Here is a 9,404-nt window from a genome sequence, read left to right on the forward strand (position 1 = left end):
TTGATCAGAAGTTGTATAGGGGTATGATTGGTTCACTTTTGTATCTTACTGCTAGCAGACCTAACATTGTCTTCAGTGTAGGGCTTTGTGCTCGTTTTCAAGAAAATCCTAAGGAATCCCACTTGACTGTTCTCAAGAGGATATTGAGATATTTGAAGGGCACTACTGACCTTTGCCTTTGGTACCCTAAAGGTAGTAACTTTAATCTAGTAGGATATGCTGATGCTGACTATGCAGGTTTCCTTGTGGATAAAAAAAGCACCTCAGGTGTGGCTCATTTTCTTGGTTCATGTCTGGTATCATGGGCCACTAAAAAGCAAAATTCAGTGGCCTTATCCACTGCTGAGGCCGAGTGTGTTGCTGTTGCCTCTTGTTGTGCTCAACTGCTGTGGATCAAACAACAGCTGATGGATTTTGGCATTGAAGTTGGTTGCATCCCTATTTTTTGTGATAACACTAGTGCTATTAATATGACTAAGAACCCAGTTCATCATAAGAGGACTAAGCACATAGATGTTAGACATCACTTCTTAAGGAACAACTATGAGAAAGGATTGATTACTATAGAATTTTGTGCTACTGATATGCAGATGTTGACATCTTTACTAAAACACTGAGTACGAGAAATCTTTAGAAAGGAACTATGTTAGAATTAGGGATGCATTAACGATCACCTAAGGGGGTATCCAGCTCGAGAATGAACAGAAGAAAAAATGAAAAAAAATTTTTGCAGGAAACTTAGAACTTGTGTAAATATATCAGTAGATCTAAGATTTTTACTCAGTTCTCATACTGTAAATAGGTATACTGCCCTGTCGACATGTTGTTGATGGAAGCTCACTGATCTCTAATGCAAATTTCTCAGTTGTTGGAAATTAGAGGAGAGGCAAGGTATTCTAAATGATGAGAACTTGGTTCGTATCAGAGTTGGGGTTCATGCATAATAACAAGGTAATGTTAGGTGTAATTGCAGCTTGCATACAATTAGAAATATAAATATTTAAATCATGAGCAGAGTCCTGCCTATGTTCAAAAACATAAGAACAATCCTATCCGTTTTTAAACAGTTTCGTCTCTACTAGAACTCTCTGCACCACATAATATTGCCTAAACTAGGGAGCTAAGCGCTCATTCAACCTGAAATTTCAGGTTGATTGGACTTCTAATTGACTGGCAAAAAGCTACCGTTAGTCATGTTAATTAAGTTTCTTCTCTTTAAAAACCCAATCATCACCTTCCGCACCTCTTTACATTCCATAAACCGTCCAAAATTTATTTCGCTCTCAATTGTTCCTTCTTCCAAAGCCAAACTCACAAATTCTCTCATGAAATCAGTCACAATGTCGAACCCTCAAGGTAACCCAGCACGTCCTCCACAACCTACCCCTTCTGATTCCTCCACACCTCCTCAACCAGTACAACCCCACAGCTAGGAGGAGACAGTGTAAAATGCCTGCCTCGTAAAACTATGGCTATAGGTGCACTGTTAAAAAGATTGAACGCACAATTGAAGGTAGCAAAGCCCAGAATCTGAACACTCAGACGATTCCTTCAAGTCTACAATGAGGGGGGGAAGAACTGGGTCTTCTGATTCTTAGAAGATTCAGAGTTCCCCTTCCAGAGTGAACGTTCTAATTTTGGGTTGAAAGTATAGAAAAATAGGTTTGTCTTTGTTGGTTCTGTTAGAAAGCGGCGAAATAGCTGAGTTGAGAAGGAGGAGGAGGTAAAAATAAAACTGAAAAAGAATAAGAGAGTGAGGGTGCAATCAGTGATATGAGGGGAACAGGGATGAAGTGGTTGTATTCTGTCACCCACCTCTGAGATGGTTAGACCAGCAATTGTGGGACTGCTAGGATGAAAATTGTGGGAGAAGTGGCAAGAAAACAAGGGAAGTGGATCAGGGGAGGCGCTTGTGAGGTTTGGTAAATTTAAAGTCTCACGTGGATGAACCCGGTTTCATATATTGAAGAAACCCTAGCAGACCTTCGGAAGAAGTGTAGGTGCCAGTTGTAATCCCAAGAAAGAGAGAAACCACACTCTAAGGTTCCTCTGCGCTACAAAGAGAAACCAAGAAAAGAAGGCTAATTCCCCAACAACTACTGAAATTCCCTTGCCAAAGGGGAGAGCCACAAGATGTATGGTGAAACAGAGTGAGAGTGAATTACAATAGGCTTTGGCTGAAAGCCAGAAGAAGAGGATGGATAAGGAAAAGCTAAGGTTGCAGTGGAGCCTTCTGCGGCTATTGATAGTTAGGGGAGATGGAACAGGTCCATCAGAGGAACACACAACTGTGGAGGTTTAGACCCCCAAGCCCAAAAAGACCAACACTTCTTCCAAGAAGTCTTTATCAGGGTCTTAAAGGCCGCTGAACCTTCATTGTGGCAAGAGGACAAAGGTCTGCAGTGAAAAAACAACCAGTAGAATTTGCTGAGGATGAAGAATGGAGTAGTGAAGAAGAGAGTGAGTCTGATGGTGAATAAGGCAAGCTGACCAAGTTTGGAAAAAGAAATTTTTTGAAGAGGGTTAGATGCTGAAAGGACGTGTGGTGGGAAACCAGGAATGGTCTCGATTGGAGCACTAGGCTGCTGCAAGCTGGAATGACATGGTCCTGTCAGATGGAGTGGAAGGCTAGCTAGGAATGAAATCATTGAATTTGGCCATGCAGAGGTTGCGATGACAGAGTTACCAGCCAAGTGAAAGGGGTATCAAGTGACCTTCGAATCGGCAGAGAAGGCTGGGTACAGATCTCTAGCATCCCTGTTGAGAGTATGGGATTAATGCTTACGACATAAGGATGACAATCGTGGATTCCCTTCCTCGCTGCCTCATTGAAATCTTACTAGGAAATTGTTCTATGATGTTGAAGAAGGATTTGAGATGAGAGCAAGTGTTGTGCACGGCAAGAGTGAGATTGAGCGCTCTGGCCGACGAAGAGTCCTATTTGAGGATGTTGTTCATAACGAGATCCTACTGCCCACCGCAGGGAAAGAAGTGTAACAGTTGCTAACTGATATGGGACTTTAGTTCTGTGAGAGTGTCTCGGATAAGTGCGAAGGAAATATCAAACTGGCCTGCATCGATATCATCTAGCTTACGTGGACGAGGTTGATTCAATTGCGTCGCGAAGGCGCCGATGCCGAGACCGGGGGCCGTTATGGATTGTGATGTCCTGACTTACTGCTGCATGGGATCGTGTGTGCCAAGGAGTGCCGTCTGAAGGAAGTGGGAAATTGACACATGCAAGGCACTGTCTGGGCATCTAATACTTATGATTGCTGTGGATATCCAAGTCAAATGCCCATTCCCCAATGAACCTTAGTTCATCCAAGAGACACCTATCAATGGTAAAGTCAAGGATCTAGTTCAGGAAAGCGGGGCCAAGGATGCTGAGATAGCTAGGCTGAAGGCTCGCTTAGCAGAGGTTGAATCTGAGAGGGATGCTCTCAGAACTGAGCTCACCAAGGAAAATGAGAAGAATGATGGCATTCTTCAAAATATGCTGAACCTTCCCCAAGCCCAAAACCAACCCTCTAGCTCTCCCAAGCCTTAGGACTTCTAGCCTTCATCTCCTGAACCTGTCTAGTACCACCAGTGACCCAGATTAGGAATTTCTCTTTCTTTTGCTAATGTTTTGAATATTTTTGCTTTTTTTTTTGTGGATTGTGGTAGCAACATATCTCCTATCAATGAAATCTACTGTTTTTGCTCTTGTTGATTGTTAATATTTCCTTGATAGTTTGAATGTGTTTGCTTGATTACTGATGATTAACCCATGGTTGCACTTGCAGTTGCCCAGTGGCCATGAGTAATTGTTATGATTCTGGGAATCACACTTTGTTAATGCAACTTTTCGATGATGCCAAAAGGGGGAAGAGATATTGTGCTTTATATATTCTGAATAAGTGATGTTTATAACCTAATGAACCTGGTCCTAACTTTGTATTGATGAATAAGCTGAGTTCTGACAGGGCCTAAGTGAGTGAAAAACACAGAGTTTGTCATCATCAAAAAGGGGGAATTTGTTGGCCCAAGTAAAGGTGAAGTTTTGAAGACTGACAAAGGAACTCAGACATGGACCAGGTCCATCTTGTGAAGCACAGTTATGATCAACTCAAACATGTGAGACGCACATGAAGGAGAAAAACCTAACTTATCAGAAGTGATATCTCCTGGTCATGATCGAAAAGGTTGCATGTTGGATAAGGAGAAAGACTCCTTACACAAAGAGAAACACGGCTTAAGAAATGGACAAAGTTAGAGGATGAGACCAACTAGAACTCTTCCACCAAGGAATAAGAGTAGCATATGTATTCTAGTCAATCACTTTTTACTAACTCCAAAAATATCAGTGTTGTTCTCTTTTACAGGTAATGCACATGAGCAGAAGTTAAACGTGAATTGAGAGCAAAATAGTAAGGCGATTTTGCAAGCAATTTATGTGTGATTGAAGCGTGCAATCCTGAAGCTACTTGAACCAGATAGAAGAGCCAGTTCCAAGTGTCTGTCTCTTATTCTAGTTCAATTGTAGTAGGTGATTTAATATTGTACCTTTCAGCTTTATCTAGAAGCAATTGTATTAGGTACTTAGAGTTTTCAAGTTAGAGTTAACTTGAAGTTGTCGCAACTGTGTGCCACAACAGGATTAGAGTTAATCCTAGGTTTACAAAAGAGTTGTTTGTAAATGCAGTTTTTGGCTTAGTGATTTTAGTGGAGAGTTTGGGAAAATCCTACTGGAAAGTAGGTCGCGATTTTTTCACCTTTTGAGCAGGTATTTTCCACGTAAAATTTCTGTGTTCTTTAATTTCTGTATTTATTTTTCTGCAGCAGTAGTAGTTCGAACACATAGAAGAACCATGTCCTTCTATAATCAGGTTAAACGAAAAATTGGGTACCACACAAGTCACCCCCTCTTGTGTGGTATTGAAGTACAAAACATCATGTTCGAAATTGTTTTTAGCTAGTTTACAAGTATATAAAGTAGGAACCACGCTACGTACAAGCATTCCATTTGAAATTTTTTTTCTTTTAGGTTATTTCGAAGGATATTTCAAACTACTAAATCATGTATATTTTAGCATCCACAGAATACTATCAAGTTATATTCCACCTATATCTCGTGCTTGTTACAACTGGAATTGTACATCCCAAAATTAATTAAAAGAGTAGTGCTATCATATAAGCTGATAAAGCCCATAAAACCTAAGAAATACCACAAAATATAGTATCGCTAATAATATATCACGCAAGTAAGGGTAATAAACTATTATAAAGAATTTTCAGAATTTAGGAAATATGCGCCTTTAACATTTCCTCTCTCCATGAATCCACCCTAGCTCAGTAGCTTCCACCATCCCTTCCCTTCAACCCCCCACCCCAAAAAAATAAGTATATAAAATGATATTGTCTACTCAAAAACTTTTCATAATTTTATTTTGTTTTTAAAGTTTTTAAAGAAACCGAAAAATAATTTTGAAGTAGTTTTACTTTTTCCAAAAAAAAAAAAAAAAGATTGGAAAAAAATTCGAAGAAAAAATTTCACCTGGTTATTAAACAAACGCCAATTTATGAAAACCAGTTGGTTAAGTTGTGGGAGTTTGATGATAGATTCAATCTCATTATTTCCGAATTTGCTATACACCTAGGTTGTTTAACTATTTCCTTAATCCACATGTTCCTTTTCATTAACCTTCTTATATTATTCCCATCTACTAAACCTCTTATTGATGTGATATAACACAAAATTATATATAAACAAAAAAAAAAACCAGACAAAAGAAGTTCGAAAGTATGGATGGGTGACTCAGTTACTTGTTATAGTCTTCTGTTGGAGAGGAAAATAAATTCACGTGGGATGTTGTGCATCCTTTTCGTGAAATTATGTGAAGGAGAAGGCGAAGATGGAAGATAACATTATGCATCACATTCATAATTTAAATTTGATTAGTTTCAATTTTTAATATTCTTATCATTGAATGAATTACAGTCTTTCTATCTTCACAAAGGTACGAATAAGATATGCGTTAACTATCCTCTTCATACCTCACGTGTGAGATTATACTGAATATGTTGTTTTAAATGAATTACACCTTTAATACTATAGACTTTAGAATTAATAATTACTAAATTGTAGTGATTTTTTATATACGTATTGACTTTTGTATATAAAATACCGGTTCAGTTGAACGCATTAGTTACGTGCTCACCTTAGTGTCAATAGCCTTCACGTCTCAAATTTGCTGATGTGTTAATGTCTATCTAAGATGTCACAACATAACGGTTTATACTTCACTCCACATTCAAATTTTCCTCTCCTGTCAAAAGATAATTGAAAATCTGCAGAATATAGGCCCATATACCCCATGTCCTATTAATGTCCCCAACCTCAAAGAACAAATCAAAAAACTACTTGTGACCAATGTACGTAGATGTGAGAATTACTCTTTACGCAATAGCTAGGTGGTAAATGATGCTTATTTATCATTGTATAGGGTAGAAATCGGGCTCGTCTACAACAGGGTAGATCGGGCTCGGAATGTGAGGGACTGAAGATCGACCCCAAGTCCCACCGGGTCAGAACCCGAGATCAGATTGTCTGTCCTCAAGAACATTGAGTCCGTGATCCAGGAATCGACCCTCACCCAACCCCGAACGAGCTCTAGGAAACATTGTCAGCGTAACCAACAGAAGATAGAATAATAAAAGGCCAAAATATCCGTGATCGATCGGATATTACGGCAGGAATCTCGGCACGCATCAATAAGGAACCAACAAATTAGCGAATCAAGAGATTTTTACCTTTTATAGAATTGTACCTAAAGTAGGACTCCCCTACTATATAAAGGGGGTCTGATTATGTCACGCTCCAAACATGAAAAGGCATAGCCGGCACCCGATGCCATACTCGACCCGAGTGTACCACTTTGTAACTATAAACTCTGGAGGGGTAACCCTCAACTTAGGGCGATGAGGCCATATTCTGAATCGTTTGAAAATAACGTCTCTCTCATCTGAGGGGTAAACATACCCCAAAGCTGATATATATAACTATGCAGACCGACGAAGCCGCCATGAACATCTACTGCTATACAAAATATACAGGACTCGTCTACAAGCCGCTAGAGATAACTGAACTATACCATGGTCAGGATTGGGCCTCGACCTACCCATCAAACCTGTATATATAAAATAGAGTCCTAGGTCTAGGCCTGGTAACTCCGAGGAATTGGAGCTTACCAACCAAGCTGATGTTTGACTCTGTCTGTTGGGAGGGTCTATCCAACTGCCAATCAGGACCTGCAAGCATGAAATGCAGCGTCCTCGGCAAAAGGGACGTCATTACGAAATAATGTATTGAGTATGTAATGCAACAGAATAACTGAAAGCTAAAACTAACCTGATAATATAATAACTGAAACTAACTGGGAGTCAAAGATAATCTAAAGATATGCTTACCTGCCAATACTGAGTTAACACTCTCAATATAGTAAGTAAAATAATTGTCCTTCCTTATAAGGCTCGGTATGTGTAACTGATATGCCATAGTTGGCTCGCTCATAAGCGCTCTGCCATACTAGGCTTGGTATCTCGGCCATTCTGGGCTCACTCATAGGCGCTCGGCCACAGTAGGCTTGATATATAACTCACCATCTGATTAGCGGTTTCCCAATAGAGGCCTGCCTATCGATTAAAGCTCGATGATGGTGAAAATACTATAATACTGTATATATATAAACTCTCTGCTCTCTTAGCTGAAAGAATACAAAACTAAGATGAATATGAAGTCCCGATAAGGGAGAATGCTATAACTTATGAGACTAGAACAATGTACATAAAGGGGTCTGATTATGTCACGCCCCAAACCTGAAGAGGCATAGCCGACACCCAGTGCCATACTCGGCCCGAGTGTACCACTTTGTAACTATAAACTCTGGAGGGGTAACCCTCAACTTAGGCTGATCAGGCCATATTCTAAATCATCTGAAAATAACGTCTCTTTCATCTAAGGGGTAAACATACCCAAAAGCTGATATATATAATTGTGCAGACCGACGAAGCCGCCATGAACATCTACTGCTATACAAAATATATAAGACTCGTCTATAAGCCTCTAGAGATAACTGAACTTTACCATGGTCGGGACTAGGCCTCGACCTACCCATCAAACCTGTATATATAAAAATGGAGTCTAAGGTCTAGGCCTGATAACTACGAGGAAGTGGATCTTACCAACCAAGCTGATGTTTGACTCCGTCTGTTGGGAGGGTCTGTCCAGCTGTCAATTAGGACCTGCAGGCATGAAATGCAGCGTCCCCGACAAAAGGGACGTCAGTACGAAATAATGTACCGAGTATGTAAGGCAACAGAATAACTAAAATCTAAAACTCACCTGATAATATAATAACTGAAAGTAACTGGGAGTCAAAGATAATCTAAAGATATGCTTACCTGCTGATACTGACTTAACTCTCTCAATATAGTAAGTAAAATAGTTTTCCTGCCTTATAAGGCTCGGTATGTGTAACTGCTCTGCTGTAGTAGGCTCTCTTATAGGCGCTCAGCCATACTAGGCTTTGTATCTCGGCCATTCTGGGCTCGCTCATAGGCGCTCAGTCACAGTAGGCTTGATATATAACTCACCATCCGACTAGAGGTTGCCCAATAGGGGCCTGCCCATTGATTATAGCTCGATGGTGGTGAAAATGTTGTAATACTGTATATATATATAGACTCTCTGCTCTGTTAGCTGAAAGAAGACAAAACTAAACTGAATCTGAAGTCTTCATAAGGGAGAATGCTATAACATATGAGACTAGAACAATGTACATAAAGGGGGTCTGATTAAGTCATGCCCCAAACCTGAAGAGGCATAGCCGGCACCCGGTGCCATAATCGGCCCGAGTGTACCACTTTGTAACTATAAACTCTGGAGGGGTAACCCTCAACTTAAGACGATGAGGCCATATTCTGAATCGTTTGAAAATAACTTCTCTCTAATTTGAGGGTAAACATACCCAAAGTTGATATATATAATTATGCAGACCGACGGAGCCGCCATGAACATCTATTGCTATACAAAATATACACGACTCGTCTGCAAGCCTCTAGAGATAACTGAACTGTACCATGGTACTGGGCCTCGACCTACCCATCAAACCTGTATATACAAAATGGAGTCCAAGGTCTAGGCCTGGTAACTCCGAGGAAGTGGAGCTAACCAACCAAGCTGATGTTTGACTCTGTCTGTTGGGAGGGTCTGTCCAACTATCAATCAAGACCTGCAGGCATGAAATGCAGCGTCCCCAGCAAAAGGGACGTCAGTACGAAATAATATACCGAGTATGTAAGGCAACAGAATAACTGAAAGCTAAAACTGACCCGATAATATAATAACTGAAAGTAACTGG

Source organism: Nicotiana attenuata, unplaced genomic scaffold (assembly GCF_001879085.1).
Source record: "Nicotiana attenuata strain UT unplaced genomic scaffold, NIATTr2, whole genome shotgun sequence".
Lineage (NCBI taxonomy): Eukaryota > Viridiplantae > Streptophyta > Magnoliopsida > Solanales > Solanaceae > Nicotiana > Nicotiana attenuata.